Source organism: Panthera onca, chromosome C1 (genome assembly GCF_046562875.1).
Source record: "Panthera onca isolate mPanOnc1 chromosome C1, mPanOnc1 haplotype 2, whole genome shotgun sequence".
NCBI classification, from domain to species: Eukaryota; Metazoa; Chordata; class Mammalia; order Carnivora; family Felidae; genus Panthera; species Panthera onca.
Window position 1 is genome coordinate 40474093 of NC_138346.1, and position 12989 is coordinate 40487081.

Sequence of the window (12989 nt, forward strand, 5' to 3'; positions counted from 1 at the left end):
TAGGAAGCATCATGGAGGTGGGTATTGGGATCTGGGGCTTTATTTTGTTTATTTCTCTTATCAGGGCTCAGGGTTGGCTTCGAGAACAGGGAAGGGGGTGACTGTAGGGTTTGGTATCAGGAAGCTGGGTGAATACAGTCAGTGCTGTAAGAGTCTCTCAGATAAAGAGAGACTTATTACTTAAGGCATGTGAAAGTTATGTATAAGTGACTAGTCTACAGAGGACGCTTTTCAGTATCAGTTCCAAGGAGTGATTCCAGTTCATAGATTAAAAGATCATATATTTTTGTGTATAGATAGCCACCAGCAATATATCATCTCCTTTGAATATTCTGGATGCGAAGATTTATGACTGCAACTGCTAACAAGCTACCACATATGAGTGGTTATATTGCAGGTATAATGCTGTTGAGATAATGTTTTGGGGCTAAAATCTTCCCATTGATTTATTTTCCTCGTTTCTTTTTTATTATCAAATTGCTCAATAAACTTGCAATAGATTCTGAAACATGTGCTTCTAAAATTGTTAAAGAGTTTTGAGGAAATTTGAAATTGCTCAGGTGGAGAGAGGCCATTAAGTTGTCTTTTAACTTCATTAAGGCAAGGAAAAACCTGAATCTTCTAGCAAATGATTAGGGCCTTTTTGTTTGTTTTTGTTTTTATTTTAACCTTTGTTTCAGGTAACATTTATAGAAACTCTTGTCTCACCCTAAACTCACACCCTCAATGATATCATTTTTTTAATTGCTTTCTGAAAACTTTATGAAAATAACTTTTTTGAAGTGACTTTGCAGGACAGGGTTCTGGGGTCAGAGATTTAAGGAGCTGAATGAGGGTGAAACACACTTGAATTGAAGTTGTTCCCATGGGCCCAGTAACATTTATTTATCTCTGGGCTGTATTCTCATGACCAATTCTTTTTCCTTCCACTCAATAGTACCATTTGAGTTCTCAAAGAAGAAGCAGAATATGTGGTTGTATTAGTGAGAATCATACTTGTTCACTCAGTCCAGGACAGTCCAGTTCCTAATGTCCAGTGGATGGCTGCTCAGGCAGACTCACATAGTGGAGCAGAAGATAGTGTGGCTACGTGTGCAACAGGGTGACCTGTGATCCCACCAAGGGTGTGGACATATGCGTGTCTATAGCAATGTGAGGGAGAGTGGAAAAATGACAAATAGCAATTTTTTAGAATCATCAGAATCAGATAAATTAAAAAGGCCCCTGAAATCTTTATCTCCTCATACCCTTATCTCCTTGGTACAACTAACAACAGTTGCCTATAAATATAATTGCAATGAAAAACACTCAGGAGAGATGAATACTGTGACCATAAAATAATTATACTTTATGTAACCATAAAAATAGTTATATATATATGTATGTGTATATATATATGTATGTATATAACTATTTTTATGGTTATATAAATATGATATATATATATAATTGATATATAAAATTATATAATTGTGTGTGTGTGTGTATATATATATATATATTTTTAAATTTTTTTAGACAGACTGCATGTGCGTGAGCAGGAGAGTGGGGCAGAGAGAGAAAGAGAGAGAAAGAGAATCTTAAGCAGGCTCCACTCTAACAGAGGGACATGACTCAGGGCTCAACCTACGACCCTGGGATCACAACCTGGGCCAAAATCAAGAGTCAGATGCTCAACCAACTGAGCCACCCAGACAGCCCTGAAATTTTTATAGAAAAATTTTTAAAAAGCAAGAAAAAAGAGAAGACGGCAGATTTAATTATACAAAGTAAATCTTCATTTAATTTCTTGTTTATGTGTTGTACTTATTGGAAAAAGGGAGTGAAAAGTTTTACATAAGATTTGGTCAATATAATAGAGGTGTAGGCCTTGCCCAGATTTTCCCCCAGTTCTATCCTAACAGACAGACTCAATGTCCCTTTTTCCTTAGTCAATGCTATGCTTAGTGAACACTGTTGAGTTAGATAAAATGCATGTGCCAGATACTTTCTGAGTGTTTTACCTGCAATATTTTCTTTCATGCACACAGCAACCTTTAGTGGTAAATACTAATAATACTCCCATTTAACAGATTAGAAAAAAATGAGGCCCAGAGAGAAAGCTAAGTTTCAGCAAAACAAATAAGAAACAGAATATGTATATACAGAGTAAGAGCTTGTGCTTTACCCATTAATGTGACACAGCCCCCCACTGGGTTTACTCTTCCCTAGCTGGAAGCAACTCTCCCTCCTCTGAACTCTATCTAAATTTCTTTTCGGCCTCTTAACACTTTGTATCCTCCATTACCGTAATCTACGTGCACATTTTATGTCCTGACAGCAGGAATAACACCTCAATCATGTTTTTAACTCTTCTTCTGTCATCCACATGTCATTCATTCAACACTTGTTGAATGAATAATGAAGCATTTCATTTCATGAGAAAGTCTCTTAAAAAAAAAAGTGGAAAAAGAAAATCACAGGAAAAGTCAAAGGCAATTCTTCAAAATGTCAAATAGTAAAATAATGCTGGCTCAGTTTATTTACATAAGACACAGTTTCCTTGAAAGAATATAATTAGATTTGACCAAACCATCGAAACCATGTGGATATTTCAGTTTTGGATGCACAAATGATAACATCAATCCTAACTGCTTAGATATTACCTCAGGGAAAATGCTTTATAGTGCAGTGCAGTGTTTCCATGGAATGGTTAACATTCTAGAAACCCTGAAATTATTGTTAATTTTCTTAGTGATATGGAAGGAAATATAAAAGTGATTAAAATGGAGATGATTGTTTCTAAAACCTGATAATTCTTGATATATGCCATAACTTTGGAAAACCCAGTTAAGACACATCTGTAAAGGAAATAGGCAAATGATGATGATTTATTTATTTATATTTTATCTATTTATCTTCTTTCATATCCATCTGACCATAGTATTATTATTATTATTATTATTATTATTATTAATTTTAAATCCTGGTATTATTAACATACCATGTTATGTTAATTTCAGGTGTATAATATAGTGATTCAGCAATTCTATACATTACTCACTGTTCATCCCAATGAAATGTACTCTTAATTCCCTGTACCTATTTGACTCATCCCCCCACCCACTGCCCATCTGGTATCACCAACGTCTCTCCTTTGTTCATTTGTTTTGTTTCTTAAATTCCACATATGAGTGATCTATATGAGCACTTTAGAAAAAGCTGTAAAAGCCAGAAAATTTAAGAAAGTCAAAATTACCTACAAATTGTAAGCATGTAAAACTGGTAAAATCCAAATAACATCTGCAGTTTATTTTTATTTTTTATTTAATATAATTTATTCTCAAATTGTCTAACATACAGTGTGTAAAGTGTGCTTTTGGTTTTTGGGGTATATTCCTGTGGTTCATCACTTACATACAGCACCCAGTGCTCCTCCCTAAAGGTGCCCTCCTCAATGCCTATCATCCACTTTCCCCTCTCTCCCAACCCCCATCCACCCTTCAGTTTGTACTCTGTATTTAAGAATCTTTTATGGTTTGCCTCCATCCCTCTCTGTTTGTATTTTTTCCCCTTCCCTTCTCCCATGGTCTTCTGTTAAGTTTCTCAAGATCCACATATGTGTGAAAACATATGATATTTGTCCTTCTCTGACTGACTTACTTCACTCAACATAATACCTTCCAGTTCTAGCCGCATTGCTGCAAATGGCATGATTTCATTCTTTCTCATTGCCAAGTAGTATTCCATTGTATATATGAACCACATGTTCTTTATCCATTCATCAGTTGATGGACATTTAGGCTCTTTCCATAATTTGGCTATTGTTGAAAGTGCTGCTATAAACATTGGGGTGCATGTGCCCCAATGCATCAGCACTCCTATATCCCTTGGGTAAATTCCTAGTAGTGCTATTGCTGGGTTGTAGGGTAGTTCTATTTTTAATTTTTTGAGGAACCTCCACACTTTTCCAGAGCAGCTGCACCAGTTTGCATTCCCACCAACAGTGTGAGAAGGTTCCTGTTTATCCACATCCTCGCCAACATCTCTTGTTTCCTGTCTCTGTCTCTGTCTCTGTCTCTCTCTCTCTCTCTCTCTCTCTCTCTCTCTCTCGTCTTAGCCACTCTGACCTGTGTGAGGTGGTATCTCAGTGTGGTTTTGATTTGTATTTCCCTGATGATGAGTGATGTTGAGCATCTTTTCATATGTCTGTTGGCCATCTGGATGTCTTCTTTGGAAAAGTGTCTATTCATGTCTTCTGCCCATTTCTTCACTGGATTATTTGTTTTTTTTAGGTGTTGAGTTTGGTAAGTCCTTTATAGATATTGGACACTAACCCTTTATCGGTATGTCATTTGCAAATCTTTTCCCATTCCATCAGTTGCCTTTTAGTTTTTTTGATTGTTTCCTTTGGCATGCAGAAGCTTTTTATCTTGATGAGGTCCCAATAGTACATTTTTGCTTTGAATTCCCTTGCCCTTGGAGATGTGTCGAGCAAGAAATTGCTGCGGCTAGGTCAAAGAGGTTTTTGCCTGCTTTCATTTCTAGGGTTTTGATGGTTTCCTGTCTCATATTCAGGTCTTTCATCCATTTTCAGTTTATTTTTGTGTATGGTTAGGAAAGTGATCTAGTTTCATTCTTCTGTGTGTTGCTGTCCAGTTCTCCCAGCACCATTTGCTAAAGAGACTGTCTTTTTTCCATTGGATACTCTTTGCTGCTTTGTCAAAATTTAGTTGGCCATACATTTGTGGGTCCAATTCTGGAGTCTTGATTCTATTCCTTTGGTCTATGTGTCTGTTTTTGTGCCAATACCATACTCTCTTGATGATTACATCTTTGTAGTAGAAGCTAAAGTCTGGGATTGTGATGCCTCCCACTTTGGTTTTCATCTTCAATATTACTTTGGCCATTCGGGGTCTTTTGTGGTTCCATACAAATGTTAGGATTGTTTGTTCTAGCTTTGAGAAGAATGCCCGTTCAATTTTGATTGGGATTGTATTGAATGTGTACATTGCTTTGGGTACTATTGACATTTTAATAATATTTATTCTTCAAACCCATGAGCATGAAATGTTTTTCCATTTTTTTGTGTCTTCTTCAATTCCCTTCATAAGTTTTACCTCTTTTACATCTTTGGTTAGGTTGATTCCTAGGTGTTTTATGGTTCTTGGTGCAATTGTAAATGGGATCAGTTTCTTGATTTCTCTTTCTGTTGCTTCATTATTGGTGTATAAAAATGCAACCAATTTCTGTACATTGTAACATCTGGAGTTTAATTAATAGTTTATGTCATTGTTAATCTCCTGGCTTTAAAAATATACTATGGGCATGTAACCTGTTTCATTGGAGAAAGTGGGGAGAAGGGGCACAGGGACTCTACTATTTTTGCAATTTACTGTGAATCATAACTTCAAAATAAAAAGTCAAAAAATAAAATATGTTTACAATTCTATGACCCAGATATAAGAATTGTTAATATTTCAAAAGTGATTTTCAACACCTCTTTCTCAGAACTATGTGTATTTGAATAGAGAGAGTTCCAGAATCTCATTTTAAATATGTTTCTGTTTATTTAGCATTGTCATCTATATGAGAATAAGTAAATTTAAGATTTATGGTAAGAAATGTTGTGTAATAAAGAAAGTAGTGTTCAAATAATGAGTTGTTTATTTGTATACAATAATAAGACTCTCTATGAAATGACCATCTTTATCGAATATTTCTCTTAAGTCTACATTTCATTCCCTCCCACTTTTAAAGGGCCTGATGCAAAGCTACCCCATTCTATGGGGAACATCCCTGAGGAAATGACGGGAGAGAAAAAGGGGAGCACAGTTTCCTGGTTGTTATTTATAATTCTGTATTGTCTCATGTGTCCCCAAGATGGTGTTATTTGTTCCTTCTGTTTTCTAAGAGCATGTTTGCAACTTTTTTAGTATAACTTTTTTCCTGTATTCAAGTTACTTATTGCAGCTGAATCTGTGAAATAAAGCATGCGTTTCTTACTGTTATATCCGTGCCTTATTTCTTTCTGCCCGTAAACCATAAGATGGTGGATGCAGAGAGTTGATTATGATTTGCTTACAGACGACTTCTTCCCTCCATTTTGTGTAAGCCAAAGAATTCAGTGTAATGGGTACAGAGAGGGATCATTGAGGAGCTGAATTCTATAACTCATTTTTTAAAGAAAAATAATATTGTTTTCTGGAGATTTTCAGGAGAAATATCTCAAATGGGACCTGGGACTCCCCGTTTTAAATATTTTTATCTGAAAAGATATGTCTGTTGTCCATAATTAAGGCATTCTAGGATCACCATTCCATTTCCTGTGGAATCACTGCCCTTCTGAACAGAGGAAGACTGAGTGACATTCATGTATCTTAGAAGTAACACTCACTAGCAGTCAGGGAGGCTGGACTCTGGGCATCTGGTATTTCAGGATCTGTAATGAAATCTAGACTTTTAAAGTGGCATTGAATCAAGGACTGTTGGATTTCAGATATGAGATGGAAGATGAGGATGGGAAACCTGGTCACTGAAGATAAGGAGCCTGTTCCTATTTTTTGGACTCAGCCTACATCTCCTTATTAAATTTTTCACTAGCTGGGCTAGGCAAGAACTCAGATTTATATATAATGAGCGTTTCTTGCATAACAAATTCATACAATGAAAATTCATACTCACTGAACATTTATTAAAATGAAGTGACTGTATATCTCCTATTGCAGTGAAGCACTAAAAAAATAGTTGGAAGTGTTGTCGCTGTCTCCTGCCAGCAGTGGTAGTATTTGGGTTGGGGTGAGAAAACATTGTTGGTTGAAAAAAAATCCATTTTTCTTGTTAAACTCCATTGTTCTGCATTCTCTTGGTAAATCTGGAACTAAGAAAAATCTTGTTCATGGTGAGCGTTCTTTATGTGCAATTTGGTATTTTTATTACCAAGGTGTACTTTTTCTCTCTAAGATCAAACCTGAATTTTTGTCATTAAACTGTTTTTATCGGGGCGCCTGGGTGGCTCAGTCGGTTAAGCGTCCGACTTCAGCTCAGGTCACGATCTCGCGGTCCGTGAGTTCGAGCCCCGCGTCGGGCTCTGGGCTGATGGCTCAGAGCCTGGAGCCTGCTTCTGATTCTGTGTCTCCCTCTCTCTCTGCTCCTCCCCCGTTCATGCTCTGTCTCTCTCTGTCTCAAAAATAAATAAACATTAAAAAAACAAAAAACAAACTGTTTTTATCAACAAGACGAAAGAAGATTTGAGATTTTTATGTGAAAGTGATGGCATTACATTATACAAGACACTGATGCTGACTATGAAATGCTTAAGTAGATGTTTTTTGGAGCTCCTATTTCGGTTAAGGCACTAGAAATACATTTCCCCCAAAAGGAAAATAAAATAGGACAAGAAAATAAAAAACAAGATTGTATTTTATTGGCCAGTTTTATTTTTGGGCGTAAGTTTACTTTAGTTAAGAATGAAGATAGTTCTGTGTTGATAAATTAATATCTACTAGCTTTTGAAAAATACAGTTTATCTGAAAGTAATTAAAGATTATTCTAATGTCAAAATTTTTGGAAAAGACGCATCTTCAGACATTCCTTTCCAAGCAATATCATCTTGCAATTATAAAAATGATAATTAACCAATACTGAACCTTCTTTGGTTGAAAAAATAAGCCTTTTTATGAATAATTAGGTGATTTTCAAGTTAGACAAGCAAGAGATTTAGGGGCAATTCCTTGGTTTTAAGAAGGCTTTCAGAGATACAGGTGTGTTGGCTTCTTTGTTTTATGTGATGACTAACCACCAAATGTTTGGGAATGTATATATGATTAACTGAAATATTTTGTTTTCTTTCTACATAGCCTACAAGTTTTCCATGCTAGTCATTTTTTGCAATCCCTATAACACAACTGAAGTGAATATACATAGTGTGGTATATATACAATATTAAGGTGAAAATCAGCTTCATATTGCTTTAGAACATTCATTTGTTTCTTATTGTTAATAAGAAATTAAAATATTAAAAGATTAAATCAAATCCTTTCATAAAGTTAACATAGGAACCAGGCAAAGTAACCTACGTCAATGGCAGGTATCCCTCTCACTCTGCTGTTTGTTTTACCACACTTCGTAGAGAACCATCTCTCTGTCATCAGTAAATCAATAATGCTAATAATAATTCTAATGGTGAAAGACAACAGGCCCTCTTTCTGTCTACCCAGCATGACTAGAAAGAGGAGGAGTTCGTGGCAAAAGGGGGAATTAATGTTGCTGCTCCTACCAATTGCTGCCAGATTTTAAAAAGTAAACAGAAATGTCGACATTTATCTGTAATCCCTTGATTTTTTAAATGCTGAAAATTTGATTTTTAAAAATACACTGTGTAGACCAAACAGAACACTTCTACAGGCTGGATTCAATCTGTGCTGCAATTTGTGAAATGTGATTTAGAGAGTGTGATGCTTCAGGCCTACGTTGTTACGCCCTTGGGACTTACAATGCCTCCTTCTTACTTGAGCAGGAAGGCAAGCAATATTGTTGTAATTATTATTATTATTTCACACTCCTATTATGATAAAGGTTGCAGTGTTTTCTTAAAGCTCCACTGAAAATGTAAGGAGCAGTATCCTTAGCCAATATCCTAAGTTTCTTTGCTTGTTTTAAGTCCCTCCAGTACTAGAGGCTTCCAAAATTCTGATTTCCAACTGCTTTTCTCAGTTTATTATCATTTCCTCTGTTTGTAGAGTGTTTGGATGACTGGCTCCAATGTATCTTAACTAAAAGCACTTATAATATTCAGGTCATAAATTAGACTTGCAGTTTCTAAATGAATTTTGACTCGGGCATTTAACCTACCTGTGAATTTTATAACACTTCCCCATTAAAAAGGGAAAAATATAAACTGTTGAAAGATGATTGCTAGTTATTCAGCTGCATGTGGTAGTACGCTTAAAGATTTTATTTTCCTCAGAAACTACTACTACTTATAAAGCTCATCCATCATATGTAATGAGAGCTGTCAGGAATATTTAGTGAGAAATAGCTGCTTGATATGCTAATAGCGGCCCCTCAGTGAATTCATTTTGTTCTGCTTCTTGACATTAATGGTTTTCATAATCTAATGAATGATGTGTGCAATAGAAGCAAGGCCACAGGGAAAGATCATATAAAGTTAAAGTAGGGAAAATCTTTATCAGTATTTGCATCCATTTAGTGGAATGCATTTTATATATATCCATATTTATCTTGACTTTTACTGATTTCTACTTGAAGGTATCATTTGGAATTAGGGATTCTAGTTTACTTACTGCCAGTTTGCCTCCCCTAATGGTGCAGTTGCTTTGGCTTCTCATTTGGTCTGGTTAGTAAAAATGCTAGTGACGGGTGATTTCTTACATCCTCAGAAGTACATGAGAATTTTGAGTCCTTAAGATGCTACTGATTTACAAGCAAAAAGCAGTTGGAACCATGGAAGTGCTGATGCAATCAATAATAACCTGATTGGTTAAATCAGGAGTGCCATTCTGAGCTCTCTATTCTCTAGGGCTATGTGTGTGATTAATTTATATGAACTTCCTTTGCATCGTGGCTTTAAAAATGGGATGGATGCACATTTGTCAGGGACAGTTAAGTAGGGTGCTGCCTGAGAGTGGAGATGTAAATGACCTCTCAAGGTCCTTTCTAGCCTGTGATTTTATGAATCTATAGTAATCAAAATGGAGTCACCCAAATCAGTACTTATGAAAGCATTGTATGTGCTTATAAGGTTATCTATCTATCTATCGACAGATAGATAGATATAGATGATAGATATAGGTATACATATAGATAGATAGAAATCAAGGGAGTCTCTAACATTTCTCAGCAGGTTTCAATTCCATTTTTAAAACAAGATATTTAAAATAAACATTTAAATGCTTTAAATGTAAATATTAACACGTTTTAAACTCTAATGACAACAATTTGTATTTTTTTAAAAAATTTTTAATGTTTGTTTATTTTTGAGACAGAGAGAGACAGAGCATGAATGGGGGGAGGGTCAGAGAGAGAGGGAGACACAGAATCGGAAGCAGGCTCCAGGCTCCGAGCTGTCAGCACAGAGTCTGACGAGGTGCTCGAACCCGTGAACCACGAGATCATGACCTGAGCCGAAGTCGGACACGTAACCGACTGAGCCACCCAGGCGCCCCAACAATTTGTATCTTTTAAGCTGATGAAGCATTGACATATTTGAAGTACCTTTTTTTTTTTTTTTTTTTTTTTTTTTTTTGCTAGATCTGTTACCTTGTATGAGTGGATTACTGTGAAAAAAACAGGGTACTTTTTAAAAGGTAAGTAGAAGAGGCATCTTAATTCCTTGGCTCACCAAGAGAAGGACTTTTTTTCTAAGTAGAGAAAAAGAAAGTTTTACCTTAGTAAATATCCAGGCTTTAATAAAGCAAATGAACAGAATTCATAGGCATCATAGGGCTAATTAATTTACTAATTATCATACTTTTTGTGGCCAATCACCCTTTTTCTCCTTCATTTTACAACAGATTTTATATGTGCATGCAGCACTTTTGAAATTGGGAAGTAAGTAGTAACTGACTTCATTTTCATCTGATTTTATGTCCTCTGGCCGTATAATGCTATACTTTACATAACCAACTATGTTGTGAACACTTAAGTAGTCTACATCATCTCTGAATGCCTGCGAGCCAGATTATCTTGGTTACAACCTAGACTTGCCAGCTGCGTGATACTGTCCAAAGCACTTAAATTCTCTGTACTGCAGTTTCCTCATGTGTGAAGTGGGGATTATAATGGAACCTTTATCAAAGAGTCGCTGTGAGATTTAAAAAGATAAAAGCCCTTAGAATGGAGCCTTACCTATTAGTCCTCAGAGTATATTGGCTGTATTTATTCATTTAACAAATATTCAACGAGTCCCTCCTTAGGTGCTCTTCTAGGGATGGGGACACTACAAAAAGACAAAGATAAAAATCCCTGATTTCATAGAACTTATATGCTTATAGTCTTAGGGCATTTATTATTCTTAAACTGTATTACAGAGTATTGAAAAGGTATGCAGTAGTGTTTACTGACCAAGGGATGAATGAAGGAGTCGATAAATGAGTGAATGAATAAATGAATATGTAAATCTGTGACCTACTTGGTCTTCCTATTTCCAAGGCAGAATGAACAAACATGAACTGTATGTTAACTCACAATAGGGACAATAATGAAAATAGCCCTAGAAATGGGCTACTGATCTGGCAGCCATAGATGTCATAGAAAGCCAGATTGGAAAGTGCCACATTGTGAGCCCATCAAAATGTATAGAGGAATACATCAATGTCTGCACATCCACTCTTAACTTACTAGTGAGTAAGATATAAAGGATTTCTAGTAAACTTTTGGTCCAAAGATTATCTTCCCTCATGAATGTCTGCAAATGTACTCTTAGTAAGTCCTCGCTTGGATTTACGTACAGATACTCAGTCGTCCAGACATCATTTGTTGAAAAAACTGTTCTTCTCTCATTGAATTGTCTTGAGACTCTTTTCAAAACTAAATGTAAAGATTTAGTTCTAGACTCTCAGCTCCATTCCTTTGGTCTGTGTTTATCTTTTTGCCAACACCACAGTCTTGATTATTATAGTTTTATTGTAAGTTTTGAAATTAAGGAAGTCATCACAATTTACTCTTTAAGATTATTTTGGCTCTTCTGGGTCCCTTGCATTTCCATATGAATGTTAAGAGCAGCATGTTAATTTCTGCAAAAGTGCCAATTCCGATTATCACAGTGATTGTGTTGAATCCGCCGGACTGCCATCTTAACAATATTAATCCTTCTAATTCACGAACATGGGGTGTCTCTTCATTGTTTTTATGTTGTTTTTTTAAATTTCAACAATGCCTTACAGATTCCAGTGTATAAATCTTGTACTCTTTTTGTTAAGTTTGTTCCTAGCTAATTTATTTGTTTTCATAGTATTGTAAATGGAATTTTTGATTTAATTTCATAAATCACTTTTTTAAAGTTTATTTATTTATTTTAAAAGAGAGAGAGTGAGTGAGGGGGCAGAGAGAGAAGGGGAGAGAGAATCCTAAGCAGGCTCTATGTGGACAGCACAGAGCCCGATGTGGGGCTTGATCTCACAAACTGTGAGATCATGACCTGAGCCAAAACCAAGAGTCAGATGCTTAAGTGACTGAGCCACCCAGGTGCTTCTGAATTAATTTTATTTTTAGATTGTTTATTACTAGTGTATAGATATACATCTGATTTTTATATGTTGATCTTGTATCCTATAATCTTGCTGAATCATTTCATAGTTCTTAGTTGTGTGTATGTATATATGTGTGTATTCCTTAGGATTTTCTACATACATGACAATGTACAGAGATCGCTTTACCTTTTTGTTTCTAATTTAGATGCTTTTTATTTCTTTACTATTTTTTTAAATATGAATATCACCAAAAATTCTGAAATGTTAACACATTTAGCAACCAATATTTAATGGCATTGATTTTGTTCTTCCTTTGTATGTTACAAGAAAGGTAAAGGTAAGAGAGTATTTCCAAATTACATGATGGAAAAGAGTCAGTGAAAAAAGAAGCAAGGCTACAGGTGACCTACCTAGCTTGACTTTACTCTTTCATCTGGAAGGTACCCATTCCTTGATTACTTGGTCTCATTTTCTGTCTTTGGAGAAATTGGGAGGTATGGCAGAACTCAGTATGTCACCTTTTACTAAAAGTTCACAAAAGGATTTATGAGTAGGTTTGATTACTAATTTGTAGACCTTATCCATTCTATCAACAGATTTAATTGGTGTTTCCATTTTCAATAAGAAATGCCAGCTCATGTAAGGCAATTAAATCTATTTTTCAAATCATAATTCTGAGTCACTACATCAACTCTATGAAATATAAATCTATCACATTTACTATGTTCACTTCATCCATGAATTATGTATTTCAATTGAGAAAGTAATTAAGTTTGCTTGACATGATTTACTTTTTTA